Raw genomic sequence first — 14,842 nt, forward strand, 5'->3', positions numbered from 1 at the left:
ACTGAATGACCTGCTGGAGTAGAAGCAGTGACAGGAGACAGTTACCAAGCCTGGCATGTGATGTGAGTTGGTAGAGAAAAGGCCAGGTAGAGACTGTTGGGAGTCAGTAGGAGAGGCCTGGGCAGGTGGCCAGGTAGAGCGAGGTCCTACAGACCTATGTATTGAAGCTGTGTTCTCAGGTAGCTGAGTGGTTAGTTGTTTTTAAGAGGGATTGTGGCTTTGTACTTTGGGTAGATTCGATGTGACTGTCCTAGGCAGGGACTTTAAAAAGAGGAGCATTCCTTAGGCAGAGTGCTGTCATCACATCTTGGTGGAGAAGTGGCTCAGGAAGTGCAGCTTTGCCCCTCCCCATGGGAGCACTGGCTACACCTCACCCAGGGAGTGTGCATCACATAGCTGAAAGGTGGGTGGGCTGAAATCTTCCCGATTTCCTCTTCTCACATGGCTGGGATTACAGGCATGCAGCCCCATGCCCGATCTCCCTCTTAAACCCTTGACATTCATCTCCAGAGCACCCGTGTCAGTGTCAGGAAGCTAGTACAGGGAAGAGCCTGTCCGTGTTCTTAAGTGTTACTCTAAAAATGCAGCACTTTGCAAAGTTGAGCCGATGTCCACTTCTGAGGTTATTAGTTTGTGAAATTGCTCTTGTAAACCCATCGGGTCACCTAACACAGGGATGGTGATAATGGCAGGGCCCCAGCATCTGTGATATACCACCCAGGGTGCTGGGCACTTTGTGGGTGTTGCATCATTTGATCCTCTCAACAACCCTGTGGATGTGGCGTTGTTGTTATCTGTGTCTTTGAAATGAAGAACTGGAAGCTTAGGGATTGGAGGTCTCCTGCTCAGAGTCACACAGCTAAAAGGTGGAGGAATTTGAGCCACGTACATGCCTATAGTGCTAGCTTTCAGGAAGCCAAGGCAGAAGGATCATAAGGTTAAGGCCAGCTTGGGCTCCATGGTCACTTCCATGCCAGCCCGAGCTACGAGAGTCTGTCTCAAAAAATAAAACATGGAGGAACTGGAATTCAAAGCCAGATCTGCGTCCTAACTCTGTCTTCCTCATCAGGACTGCTTAGGGGTAGGGAGAGCTTTGACTGCTGGAGGTAGGCCTGTCCTTCAGAGGAAGGGAGGGCTCAATTTCAATAAGCATTCCTCAGAAGGTCCGTGTGTCAAAGGCTTGGTCCCCAGCACTAAGTGGGGCTCTCTGCGAGGCTGTGTAGTGCTTAGTAAGTACAATGGAACTACTGGAGTTGGTTGGACCTCTAAGGGGCGGGGGGGGGGGCGGGCCTGAGGGAGGGGTGAGGTCACTAGGGCGTGCCCTTGGAAGGGTTAATAAGATTCCAGCCCCTCTCTTCCTCATGACTTCTTAGCTGCCATGAGATGAACAGATTCTCTCTGCCACATGCTGCTCCAAGATGTACCGTATAGCTGCAGGCCTACAGTGGCCCGCAACAGGCATGAGCAAGCATAGACAGAAACCTCTAAAACTCTGAGCCAAACAGATCTTTCTTCCTTAAGTATATTCTCTAAGGCATTTGTCATAGTAATGTAAAGTTGAACTACTACCACATCTGCCCCATTGGAGTCAGGGCTGTTCCGAGTACAGAGATCCAAGGTGGAAGGTCCTGACCACCTAGGGCTGATGTTACAGTGGGGGGACTGTGAGACAGAATCCCATCTGTGAGCTTGAGGTAGTGTGGGGGGAAGTGGTGGGCAGGTGCCAGGGCTGTGGGAACTTTTCTCATGGGTACAGATGGACATTTGGGAACGTAGTTAGGCACCTGTCTGAGAAGAAGCATTCTGGAAAGAGGGAATATAGCAAGGCTGTGGGCTAGAAGAGGTTAGGAATGTTCTAGAAAGAGCAAGGAGACCTAAGTGGTTTAATGAATGAGGGCAAATGTAGGGGACGGGGTCAGAAAGGCCTCGCCAGGCAGGGAGGATGTAGAGCCCCCAGCACCAGGGCTCAGTGGGCTCTGGTGGAGCTCACACTGGAGGAAGGGAGGAATGCTGGGTAACTTGGGAGACAGGGAGGGGACCGATGCTGTCCCCTCAGCCAGGTCAGCCAGGCAGGACCAGAAACTGTAGAGAGGCGATGAGAAGTGGCTGGCAGGAGGAGGTGAGCATCTAGACGTTTCTCTGAGTCCCCTGTCCCAGCCACCGAGAGGGCATGGTGCCATCCTGCTCAGCTCCCAAGCCCCGTCCTTGGTGGCCATACTAGATGTGCTCATCTGCCGCTGGAAGATAACCATCTCCTGGACAGGCAGGGCACAGGGGCACGCGCGTGCACATGCGCGGCAGGCAATAACTGCTTTGCCATCAGGAGCACTGAGCGTGAGGCAGCCGGAGGACAGGGAGCACCTCTGAGTGCTGTTCCTCCGCTTTCCAGTACCCCTGGCTCTGCTTGGTCCATGAACCCGGGGAGCGGGGCATGTAGATTGGACATGAAAATCCTTTGCCTGGGCTCCCTCCAATTTGTTTACTTCCCAGCCCTCAGAAGGAGCCCGCCCCCACCCCCAAGCCCACTCTGCAGAATCTCAGAGAGGTGAAGGCATGCGCCCGGGGCCATGGCTGGCAGCAGAGGTTGGGCCCCAACAACTGTCCTGGCCAGGCACTCAAGAGGCAGGGTGTTAGAATGACTAGGAAAACCCGAGCCATGGAACTGAATCTGAGTTTGAATCCCAACTCTGCCCCTGGCTTACTGTGTGACTGTGGGCATAGCCCCTCCCTGCTCTGTACAGTGGTTTCCTTCTCTGTAAAATGGGGGAATAATGGGGCGCACACTTGGCTGGAGGGAGGGTAAGGGGATGGATGTCCTGCAGACAGGGGCTCCCCCCTCACCCCAGCCCGCATCTCTGCTCCCTGCATGCCATTCCCAGCAGCATGCTGGAGTCACTGCCTCGTTGCCAGATGCTGTCATGGAAACCAAGAGATGGAGAAACGGGAGAGGCCCAGAGGAAGGAGGGGTGGGAGGGGACAGCATTCCTTGCTCACCCTCTGGCCCACCTTCACCAGCTCCTTGTAGGAGATGGTGGATCCGAGGAACACGTGGGGACGGGAGGAGTGATGGCAGACCCCCAGGCCAGCAGGTGACATGGTGATTTTGCCTCTTGGGAAGCACAGCGCCTGAGGGGCTAGGCTGTGTCCCAGCACCCCTGGGCTGGAGCCAGAGCTCATGCTGGATGTCCGCGCCCCCCCCCATCCGTCCTTACCCTTGCTGCCTCCCTTGGAGAACCCTCCCTCCCCATAACCTCCAGGTCTAGGCTGGTCAGTCACTCACTGTGCCCACAAGAGCAGGTCTGTTTGGAGTTAACTGCCTCCTGCCTAAGTGTCTCTTAACACTAGATCCTTTAAAAGGAGCTCACCCCATCGCTCAGGGACCCATCTTGCAGCCTAACTGCCTCCTCCTCCCTGCGCATGACCATTGCTCACCCCCATACACACACACTTTCCTCTTTAGAATGACAGCTTCAAACTTGGCAGATCTCAACACAGCATACCTGGGCTTGGAGTTGCCCAGGACAGAGCTGAGAGCCTAGGATGAGGAACAGGCCCTCTGCGCCTCAGTTTCCTGACCTATGCAAGGAACTCTGGGACCTGCCTGAGAGTTCAGTGGGTTCCCCCAGATGGAACACTTGCAGCTGTGAATATTGTCACTATCATGTCACATCTTTTTAAACTCAGGAAGAAGGAGGGGAGCAGGGAACAACTCCATGACCTGCTTTGTTCATAAAATTAAATCACTCGGCTCTGAGGTGGAATGAACCTTCTAAACGCTCCCCACGGAGAGATGTTGTCAGTTCTGCATCATTTTTCAAACCTTCATTTCACCTACGATGTACCAGACACCACGCTGGGTGCTGGGGAGATAAGAGGGAGAAGGCATGACGCATGCCTCTGGACTGCAGCCTGTGGGGAAGGCAGACCTGGACATACGCAGTCCCTGTGTGCTCACGACAGTCGCCTTTGGTGGAGAGTGCACAGAAGGTATGTGCGAGGGTGGGGACGCTTACCTGAGCCTGGGGAACCTGGGGATGCTCCCCGAGGAGGCAGTGTGCCCCCAGGGCTTCACTCAGCCCAGTGAGGTGAGCAGGGCTGTCCAGGCCGGGAGGGGGAGTGGAGCTGAGTGTGAAGGTCCGAGAGCATAATGTGTGCGCAGGGACTGAGGATTTTCTGGAGCTGAAAGTCAAGGTTAAGCACAGAGGATGATGGGAGATGAGCAGCAGGGCCTTGTTGACAATGGCCTCTCTTGGTATGGCCTCTCTGTTTTGCTGTGATGAGAAAGTTTGGGGGACACTGTATGCTGTCGTTTAGGGAGTGAGTGTCCTCCTGAGGGCTGTTGTGACAGGTTTGGTCCCCAGACTGCAGTGCTATTGGAAGATGATGGAACATTTAAGGCGCGGGGCCTATTGGGAGGTCTTGGGACATTGGAGACTCTTGTAGGGGCCAGCGGGGCCCGGCCCTGTCTTTCTCTTTCTCTTCCTCCCCAGTGAGAAGTGAACAGCTCGGCTCTGCCAGGCATTCCTGCTGTGGTGTTGCCCTCCAAAACCTCAGAGCAGTAGAACAACTGACTGAAAACTGAGACAAGGCCACTTTTTTTTTTTTTTTTTTTTGGCGAGTCCTAGGTGTTGAACTCAGGGCCTGGGCGCTCTCCCTGAGCTTTTTTGTGCTCAAGGCTAGTGCTCTACCACTTGACCCAACAGTGCCATTTCCAGCTTTTCATGATATTAGAGATAAGAATTTCGTGGATGGGGCTGGGAAGGTGGCTCCATGGTAGAGTGCCTGCCTGGCATGCCTGAGGCCTTGGGTTTGATTCCTCAGCACCACATAAACAGAAAAAGCCAGAAGTGGTGCTGTGGCTCAAGTGGTAGAGTGCTAGCCTTGAGCTGAAGAGCTGAGGGACAGCACCGAGGCCTCTGACTTCAGGCTCCATGACCAAAAAAAGAATTTCATGGAAGCTGGGCACCAGTGACTCCTGCCTGTCATCCTAGCCATTCAGGAGGCTGAGATCTGAGGATCGTGGTTCAAAGCCTGTTGGGGCAGGAAAAGTCTGTGAGACTCTTATCTCCAATTCACCACCAGAAAACCAGAAGTGGTGCTGTGGCTTAAGTGGTAGAGTGCTCGCCTTGAGCTGAAGAGCTCAAGGACAGTGCCCAGGCCCAGACTGCAAGCCCCACAACCAACAGAAGAAAAAAAAAATTTTTTTTTTTGTGGGCTTCTCTGCCTGGGCTGGTTTTGGACCATGATCTTCTGATCTCAGCCTCCTGAGCAGCTAGGGTTTACAGGCGTGAGCACCAGCTCCTGGCAAGACCATCTTTTTGCTCTCTGTCATGACAGGGAACTGACTGGCACACCAGGAGAACAAGAGGGCCTGCTGCCCACTGTCCCCCCTCCCCGAGGCCTGGCCCATCCTGGAGCAGCCCAGAATTCCCAGCGCAGCTGGAAGCTGGTTAGAAATACAGGCTCCACCCAGAGGCAGGACGTGAAGCAGGCGCCCAGGGAGCCAGGTGCCCCTTGCAGACCACATGCCCGTGGCCACCCATAGATAGCACCAAAATGCACCCAGGCTGGAGCTGCCTCCAGGCCCTGACACAGCTGGACTCTTTGTTCTTTGGGCAGCTCAGGCCTTTGTGACTGGCTTTGCATGGCAAGGCGGGGGCTGCCCCTGTACTGCCCTGGGGAGCTGGTGATATCCATTCGTCCCTCTCTTGCCTCCTCTAAAGCAAGACTAAGTGGAAACATGGAGACACAGCTCTCTTGTGCATGCTGTAAGAGGAGACCATCTGTTTCTTACTAGAACCAGTCTAGAGAAAAGATGGTCAGGCAAAGGGACTTGGGGTGTCGCATACTTTGCAGTACCATTTATTAATTTGTTCTCCTAGGAAAGGGAGACTACACTCTCCCCGTTGGCTGACTTTGCAAGCAGGCGGGTGGTTCGGACTTCTGCTGGAGCACTAGGGAGCCATGGAAGATTTGAAGGAGGAGAAGGAAAGGTTTTACCTGTTAAAGGATTTCTGATAGCAGGGAGGTGGCGAAGAGGGGCCCAGGGGCCTTCATGGGAAGGCTGTCGCAGGAACCCATGTGGAAAGGTAAAAACGTGGGGCATGGGACTGGCTGGAACAGAGCCCTTTGTGGGTCACCACCAGCAGCTTCCAAATTGTCCAGACCAGCCACATGTGACTTCATCTCTCCTGGGACCCTGCCCCTGCCCCTGCCCCTGCCCCTGCTCTTTCTTTCTCTCTCTCTCTCTCTCTCTCTCTCTCTCTCTCTCTCTCTCTCTCTCTCTCTCTCTCTCTCTCTCTCTCTCTCTCTCTCTCTCTCTCTCTCTCTTTCTCTCTCTCTTCCCCGCCCCCCGGGGTTAATATAGAAAGGCCAGCCAGCGACTGGAGGGTCTGGGCCCAGCTGACAAGACTTTGAAAAGCGCCATGGGCCTGTGTTTCAGGCTTGGTCCCCAGACCCCAAGGCTACTGGGGAGTATAGTGGAACCCGTAAGAGGTAGGGCCTGGTGGGAGGAAGCTAGGTTATTGGAGCATGCTCCGGAAGTGGACCTGAGCTGGGGCTCATTCACCTCCCACTTGTGCGGTGAACACCCTGTGCATCCTGCTGCAGCTGAGCCTCTCTACCGCAGGACATGCTGCAGCTGTGCCTGGCTACCGCAGGACACGTGAAGCCATGGGTTTCATGATTGAAACCTCCACACTCATGAGCCCAGATCCAGCTTTTCTCGTTATAGGCCTACTGTCTCGGATGCTCATTACAGCAAGCAACGCTGGCTAACACAGGGGATGGGGTGGTGAGAAGGAAGGGGGGCTGTGGAACTTCTCTGTCGCTCTTGGAGATTCCTATAGCACTGAACTCGAGCAGCATTCCCCAAAGTTTGGATATTGAACCTTACATGGGAAGAGATAATAATGACGTCGGGGACATGGAAGTGTTTTGTGGGCATCCACAGGCTCAGTCTGTTCATTCTTTCCTCGGAACCTCACCTTCGCTGTCTATAAAATGGGCCCATCAGGACTCGTGTTGTTGGGTGATTCCTGGCCGTATGGGTCTGGAGGGTTCCTGCTTGTTCTGACAGAGGCTGCCCCTACTCTCTCCCAGTCCATTAAGTTGCAGAATTAGCCCTCAGGGTTGTGCAGTTCCAGACCTGCTTTCTCCCCAAGTCTAAGGGGAGGGTGGGGACCAAGGGGACCCAAAGATCTGCAGTCCTCCAACCTCAGAGTCATCACTGAGCCCTGCTTTCTGCTGATGACAGAGATAATTTTCTCTGTTGGACAGAATTACCTAAGCAAATGAGACATTTTTAATCTCCTGTGTTCTAATCACAGATGTTCTGATGAGGATAGAGGGCTCAAAAGAAACTGGATGGTCCATTTGCAAAGTCAACTGAAAAATGTGTCCTGCAAGTGTTTACGCTTTTAACTATGAAGGTTATAGAGCAGAGTCATAAAACATATTGAAAAATAGAAGGGGAAAAAGAACTCCTCTGTGACCCCGCCCCTCAGTCTCAGCTGCTGCGGTGGCTAGTTCAGAGAGGTAAAGACAGTGCACAGTCCTAGGGCCTGCTCATTTCCTCTGCGTGGGTGGTAACTGGCTTCTCCTATCACCGGAGTCAACCTAACCTCAGATTAAAATGCTGGCAAAATACTACTTCCATTACCTGGGCCTTCACTGACTCCACGTTTATCTGCTTTGGACATTTCAATTTTGCCTTAGATTTCCTATTCCAAAAATGTGTAAGCCACAGATTGCCTGCATATAACATGGAAAGTGATTGTAGAACTAGCCAAAAGATATATATGTCAGGAAATAACTACCTTTATTAACAGACTAAAATGAAGGCTGTCATGAAGTGTCACATGTTTAACCTTTGTCAAATTTCCATTCACCGTTCAAGATTGACAGTGTCCAGTGCTGGTAAGATCATGGAAAAAGCACAGTCATATGGCCTCTATGAAGACAATTCTTACATATACTGGGAGCCTCAGGAAAGCCCAGGTCTTGTAACTCTTTAATTCCACTGGAGGAAGTTAGCCTTCTAGTTAACAGGGGGATATTGTTTATTGTGAGAGTACTTGCCAAGCACTGTGATCCCCACCAAAAGATGAAGAAGAAATAGATATCATGGAAAAATGTTTCTGTAAGGATCCACACTGCAATTTTATTTATACATTAATAACTTAATGTATGTAATCCGAGCTGCTGAGATGGTAGAGGTCAGGAGGATCCTGGTTTTAGGCCAGGAAGTGTAAATAAGAGGACCATGGTCCAAGCCAGCCAGGGCATAAATACAAGTCCACATTGGCAAAATAACTAACGCAAAAAAATGGGTGGGGGAGGTGTGGCTCAGGGGGAAAGAGCACTTACAGGTGACAAGCTGAGTTCAAACTGCAGTACTGCCCAAAAATGAAAGTAAGAAATCAGAAACACCCTTGAATGTTCAACAATAAATTAAGGGTGAAACATTTTATGTCACTCTTAAAAATCATGTGTTTTGCAGAACGTGTAAAATGATATGGGAAAAGCTGGAAGTGCATGTTCAGTGAGAGTAGAAAATGCCAAACCAAGACTGCCATTCGGTGTCATCCTGCTTTTAGAGATTTATGTCAACAGGTATTACTTACATAATGTTACATATGTTTATGTATGCACACAACTGCATATACACATACACAGAATTTATTCACAAAGAACAGAATAGGAGAAACTACACCAAAGTATACATCAGAGTGTTCACTTCATGGGATAAGATTAAAAATAAGCATTTGTCTGGGAGTGGTGGTTTATACCTATAATCTCAGCTACTGAAGAGGCCTGGGTAGGAGGATCACAGTCGGAAGCAAACAAGAAGCATGATAAATAACTACCTGATAAATAAGGGCCGGAGGCATGGCTCCGATGGTAGCACCTACCTAGCAAGCTCAAGGCCCTGAGTTCAAGCCCCAGTACCACCAAAATATGTATATTTTTTATTTTCTTATTTGTGTACCTTTTTTCTGTCCAGATACCAGGACTTGAACTCAGGGCCTTGTACTTTCCCAGATCACTTGCTCATAGCCAGTGCTCTACCACTTGAGTCATGATCCAGTCTGACTTTTTGCTGGTTAACTAGAGATGGAATCTCTTGGATTTTTCTACCTAGCATGGCTTTAAGACTGATCTTCTAGGTCTTGGTCTTCTGAGGAGGATTATAGGCCCAAGCCATTGGTACTTAGTTACTTTTCTCTAAAGTAATACTTTTGAAATATTTTTATTAGAGTAACAAATACATTTTCAAAATCCCAATCATATGAAAAAACTAAATTATCAAACCAAATAGGATAGGTCAGTTATATAATCTGATGAAGTCTTACCATGGACCCTAATTTGTAGTTGCAATCAAGAGAGCCAAGAAGAGCGCTTGCCTTGAGCTGAAGAGCTGAGGGACAGCGCCCAGGCCCAGAGTTCAAGCCCCACAACCTACAAAAACAAAAAACAACAACAAAAAAAAAACCAAGAGAGCCAAGAGCTATTGCCAATTAACAGATGTTTTTGGTTTGGGTAATCTGCTCAAATTTCATGCACATACAGTTTGTGTGTGTGTGCGTGCGTGTGTGTGCGTGCGTGTGTGTGTATGTGTGTGTAGCTTTAACTCGGGGCCTCAGTGCTGACTCTTAGCTTTGTCACTCAAGGCTGGCCCTCTACACTTGAGCCACACTTCTAGCTTTTTTGCTGGTTCATTGTAGATAAGTTTCCTGGCTGGCTTTGAACTGTGATTCTCAGATCTCAGCCTTAATTAATAGCTAGGATTACAGGCACCCAGCTTTACACACACACACACACACACACACACACACACACACACACACACACACACACACACACACACACACACACACACACACACACACACACACACACACACACACACACACACACACACACACACACACACACACACACACACACACACACACACACCCCACTTTCTACTTCTTGAAGTAAATCAAGAGATTTGCCCCTCTGGGCCCATGTTTCCCCTTGGCCCACTTGGCAGGAGCTGAGAGGCACTTGCCCAGTTTGGTTTCCATGGTCCCCCAGCTCTCTGCTTCCCACCACTGCTGCTGTCCAGAGGTGCCAGCTGGCCTGAGCGGTGCAGGGTGAGCATCTGAAAACCCAGCATGCTCCAAAACACAGAATGTTCTGAGCAACACCATGGCACCACAGTGAGCTCTTGGGATAGTTGCAGACACGATGCAGGGGCACTGAATTTACCCCACAAAATTACCTTAGGGTTCTGTGCTTCAAGTACATGGCATGCAAAGGAGTTTTGTCTTTAGAACCGAGGCTCCACCCAAGAAAACTCATTATAGATGTGCACATACGCCCAGGTCCACAACGTTCCACACCTGAAACACTCGTGCTCCCTAGCATTTGATCTTACATCTTGCTCTGGGATTTCTGCTCAGGAGACTCCTCTGCCTTGAAGTCATGCATGTGCATTCCCAGCCCTTCCTCTGTCTGCTCTCCGTGTTTGGGAATGACTGCAGGGTGAGTACAGTCCCAAGAAGGTTCTGAGTTGTCTGAAGTCACCCAGTGACATGGCGACAAGAGCCAAGACAGAGCCTGCCCTGACTCCTCAGGAGGACGTGGTGACAGATGATTTCTCTGTGTGGAAGAGGGTCTTTCCTAAGCTTCCCCTGCCCCACCCAGGTCTCACAAGTTCTCCTGAGTAGATGCATGGATGTGTGGTGACCGGCGCTGTATTTTTGATGGAGGAGGAGAGTTGGTAGAGAAAAGGGGTGTGGGCAGGAGAGAAGTGTGGAAGGAGCATTGCTCTGCCCTGGACCATCTGGGTTCTTGGGCAGCCACTCGGCCTCCTGTGCTGGTACCCACATCTGTGAATCACCCACCTGCCCCTGTGTGGCCTGAGCCTGGGGCTGGGGGATGGGCGACATAGCGGAAGGGATGGGGACGTTTCGTCATCTCATTCCCAGTAGCCTCATCAATCTCCTCTTCCAAGTGTGGATGTGTGACCTAGACATGACCTGGGTGTTTCTGTGAAGTCCAAGGGCATGGCACACTTGCTCAGAACAAATGCTGTTCCTCCCAGACTTCTGGAATAGTCATTCTAGTGATAAACAAAAGAATGAGAAAAACAGCTGTTTTAAAGTTAAAGAAAAGAGAGGGGATCCCATTGGAATAGGTTATTATATGGCCAGATCACCAGGGATCCTTCCTTTTTGACTTGTGTCTTAATTTCTCTCATATACTTGTGCCTTAATTTATCTCATTCACACTGGCATGCAGCTTAGCACTACAGGAGAACCAAAGGCAGACAAAATGCAGCTACATGCTACATAGAGTATTGCTCACTTAATATTCCACGTGTTCTACATCTTCCACATCCTTGAACCTAACGACGGCCATGAAAATAGCATGCTCTTCTCCTGCCATGATAAACAGTCAGATTCCTGGTTGCTCAGTGGCAACCCCCCTGCACTGGCCACTTGGCATGAGTGAAAAATTAATCTGAGATTTGGGGGTTCCACACTTATTTCTGCAGCTCTGCATCACCTGTGTTAATTAAGCATTAGACTTCCCAACCTCCAGAACAGCACCTTCCATCACCGAATGAATGCCTTTCAAGTGGCTCAGTGTTCCTTGCTTTCTCCCATTTCATCCTCCGAGTAATCCGTGAAACAGCTGTGCTTTCTCTCCTTTTGCAGCTAAAGAAGCAGTTCCGAGAAGCCTGTCCAGTATAATAGAGCTAAGCTGGAGTGGAATCAGGATTCAAGCTCAGGTCTATCTGACTTCAAGGCTGGAGTTTTCCTCTGAACTGAGTTTCAAGTCCACAGAAGCGTGGATGTGAAAAGGTATGCTCGGGGCTGGGAAGGGTGGAGCTGGGGCTAGGGAGAGAGGGAATTCCCTAGCTGATGCTTTTGAAGGATTCTTTGGTAATGACATCCTTGATTTAGCCTGTGTAGGCACCATCTGTCCGGCACATTGTAGCTGTCTGCTTCCTCAGTGAAGACTCCCCGATGTGAGCTGCTTGCTGTTTCTCAAATATTTTAACTCCGAAATGGGTCAGAGTTATACAGCATACATGGGAAGGTTTATTCATTTTAGGGTGGAAGACAGTAAAGCCAGAGACAGAAAGTCCTCTGTCTGTTTTTGTTTTAGCCAGTCCTGGGGCTTGAACTCAGGGCCTGAGCGCTGTCCCTGAGCTTCTTTTTGATTAATGCTAGCACTTCATCACAGCACCACTTCCAGCTTTTTTCTGTTTATGTGGTGCTGAGGAATCAAACCCAGGGGTTCCTGTACACCAAGCAAGCACTCTACCACTAAGCCACCTTCCCAGCCTAGGAAGTCTTCTATCTCAGCTCATACAGGCTCTCAAGGTAGGCTTCTGGTGAGCCTCAGCCACTCAGCTTCTGCAGAGGTCCATGGAGGAAAGTGGGTGTGCGGGGTGTCTGTCTTCTGTGAGATCCTGAGCAGTTCTTGTGGACAGAAGTGCCATCGGCCTGCCTGCCTCATTCCTGACCTTTACATGATGGTTGGCAACTATGCAAAGTTTCTTTTCAACAATGCTTATAGCAGGTAGTGCCTAAAAATGTTCCTGTCATCCTCTTCAGCCTTCACAGACACCATTTGGGTGAGCGGGGCAGGTTCGCCCCTATTGCACAGGTGACCGGATGCTCTCAGTGAGGCTGACCAGCTGTCCAAAGCCTCAAGGCTCGTGGTTAGATGAGGCCCATTCAGCCCTTCACTGCTGGACCAGTGTTTATCCTTCTGACCCCTCCAGCTAGTGTCATGGGCCAGCCACATGTCCATGTTCACCTCAGCTTGAATTCAGCCATCTGTCATTCTGTGACTCAGTTTCCTCACATGTAAAACTAAGGGGTAATAACATTTCTCTCAAGAAGACTGGAGACACCTGTAATGAGCAGTCAGTAGTGGCTGGTTCACAGAGTCTCTGACTTACAGTAGTTCCACTTACAGTTTTTGACTTCGTGATGGTATAAAAGCCATATACCTTCTGTGAAAACCTTACTTCAGCCTTTTCCAGGCTGACAATACATGTGCAGCCCAGTCCCCCTTCCTTTCTGCCCGCTGTGGATTCAGGGCAAAGGCCTGGAGCCACTGTGACTAGTCAGCCACAGGATCACAGCAGGGGAACATTCAGCACTTACTGCCGTGTTGCCAGTGGCTTCCTTGGATAAACAGCCGGATGCTCAGTGTGTATTATAAACTAGCCATGTGTCAGTGTTGTGCTAGCACAAGGTAGGTGGACTGAGCTTGGCTGTTCAGTAGGGCAGGTGCATTCGGTCTGTTTTTCACTTGCAGTCTTTTCAGCTTGGAATGGGTTCGTGGTTTGTGGGGACCTAACCCTGTCATCCAGTGAGGAGCTCCTGTATTATCACATGGTCTGTGGCACATAAGATCATCTTTTTTCTTTTTTTTTTTCTTTTTTCTCTTGTTGGTTGTGGGGCTTGAACTCTGGGCCTGGGAGCTGTCCCCCAGTTCTTCAGCTCAAGGCGAGTGCTCTACCACTTGAGGCACCATTTCTAGGCACCTAAGATCATAATCTTCAAGGGACCTTTCTGACCACTACATGTAATAATTTGTTGTTTTGGTGAATCAGAAGCTCAGTACTCACCTAGAAATGGGGTTGGGATAAGAATCTGAAAACAGATACTTCGTGGAAAATACCCCTAGTGCAGCAAAAAAGCATGGGGATAGAGATGGAAAGATCTGAGCAGGAAGCCAGCTCCCGACTGCTGTGTGGTGAGGAGGTGCCCGGTGCCTCCCAGCCCCTGGGCCACCATGTAGACGCTGGTAAACGCGTAATCAGGAGCATGGGAATGTTTCTGCTGAGTGGCCGGCCCTGCCCGGCATGTCCCAGGAAGAATGTTACTATCCAGGGACCCTGAGGATGGGGCTGGGGGGGCCAGGGCACAGGAAGCACGCTGAGTGTGCACCCCTCACCCTTTGCTCAAGCTCTGTGGTCTCCACCCGGGCCCAGTGCACAACAACCTCCCTGGCTGGGAGTCCTTCAGCCCTTTGTAATATATCCTCTCACCTCGGGTTCTTTGGCTTCAGAAATGGCAGTTGGGGAATACTTAAGGAACTGCAGTGTTAGTATGTTCAGGCTGTGCTCACTATTGCTTCCTGGGTCTAATTCAGTGGAAATATCCTGTGCCCTAAAACAGCAGTGGACTGAGAGGTGTTGAAAACTAGGGCTGTCAGTGTCCAGGGTGAGCACATGAGGCTCTGAGCAGGCAGAAAGGGCCTGAGGGAGAAAGTGGGTAGAGGCCTACATGGACTATTCTGATGCAACAGATCCTCAGCACCAAGGGGCCTAGACCCTGGTGACCAGCAGAGACCCAGCCCCGGTCACTGTGTGGTAGCCTGTTAACTAGAGGGACTGAAAGTACAACTCTGCCCAGTCCTCAGGGTCTAATCCAGTGATTCCTCATTTGATCACCGTTGGCTCCTGGAAGAGAGAGCTTCTCACCCAAGACCTGTGAAAGGCCTGTGTATCCGTGGCCCTGCCTACTAAGTGCTATTGCAGGTCTAGGTGCTAGGGCCACAAAAATGGTCCCTTCTGACAGTTGAGTCAGCTGACTGTTGGCTCCTCCCCCATCTGTGGGAGGGTTAAAGGTGCTGAGTATGTAAAGTGTTGCTTGTCTCTTTAGGCTCCATGGGCCACATGCTTTCCTCACTGTGACAGATTCAGGGCAGTCATTTATAGGGGGAGAAGGCTGGCCTCAGCTCATAGGTCGGATGATTTCAGGCTGGGGCCGACAGACTCAGCCCTTTTGGGGGAGCCTGAGAGTGGAGCGCTGTGGCTGGGAACGGG

The 14,842-nt window shown here is 50.6% G+C and overlaps 1 protein-coding gene across 2 annotated transcripts in view; it reads left to right on the top strand.

Moving 5' to 3' along the window:
* Nucleotides 1-14,842, top strand: part of LOC138822705 (histamine H1 receptor-like) — a 62,622-nt gene that overhangs the window by 11,322 nt on the left and 36,458 nt on the right. Inside the window, exons 1-2 of one of the 2 annotated variants that reach the window (XM_070015569.1) lie at nucleotides 3,910-3,987; nucleotides 11,709-11,855. The gene's annotated coding sequence lies outside the window, so the exon portion shown is untranslated. Of the gene's footprint in view, nucleotides 1-3,909; nucleotides 3,988-11,708; nucleotides 11,856-14,842 lie in introns of those variants that run through there. The other variant, XM_070015568.1, reaches the window with a different exon arrangement.

Source organism: Dipodomys merriami, unplaced genomic scaffold (genome assembly GCF_024711535.1).
Source record: "Dipodomys merriami isolate MVZ:Mamm:240054 unplaced genomic scaffold, mDipMer1.0.p SCAF_114, whole genome shotgun sequence".
Taxonomy (NCBI): Eukaryota; Metazoa; Chordata; class Mammalia; order Rodentia; family Heteromyidae; genus Dipodomys; species Dipodomys merriami.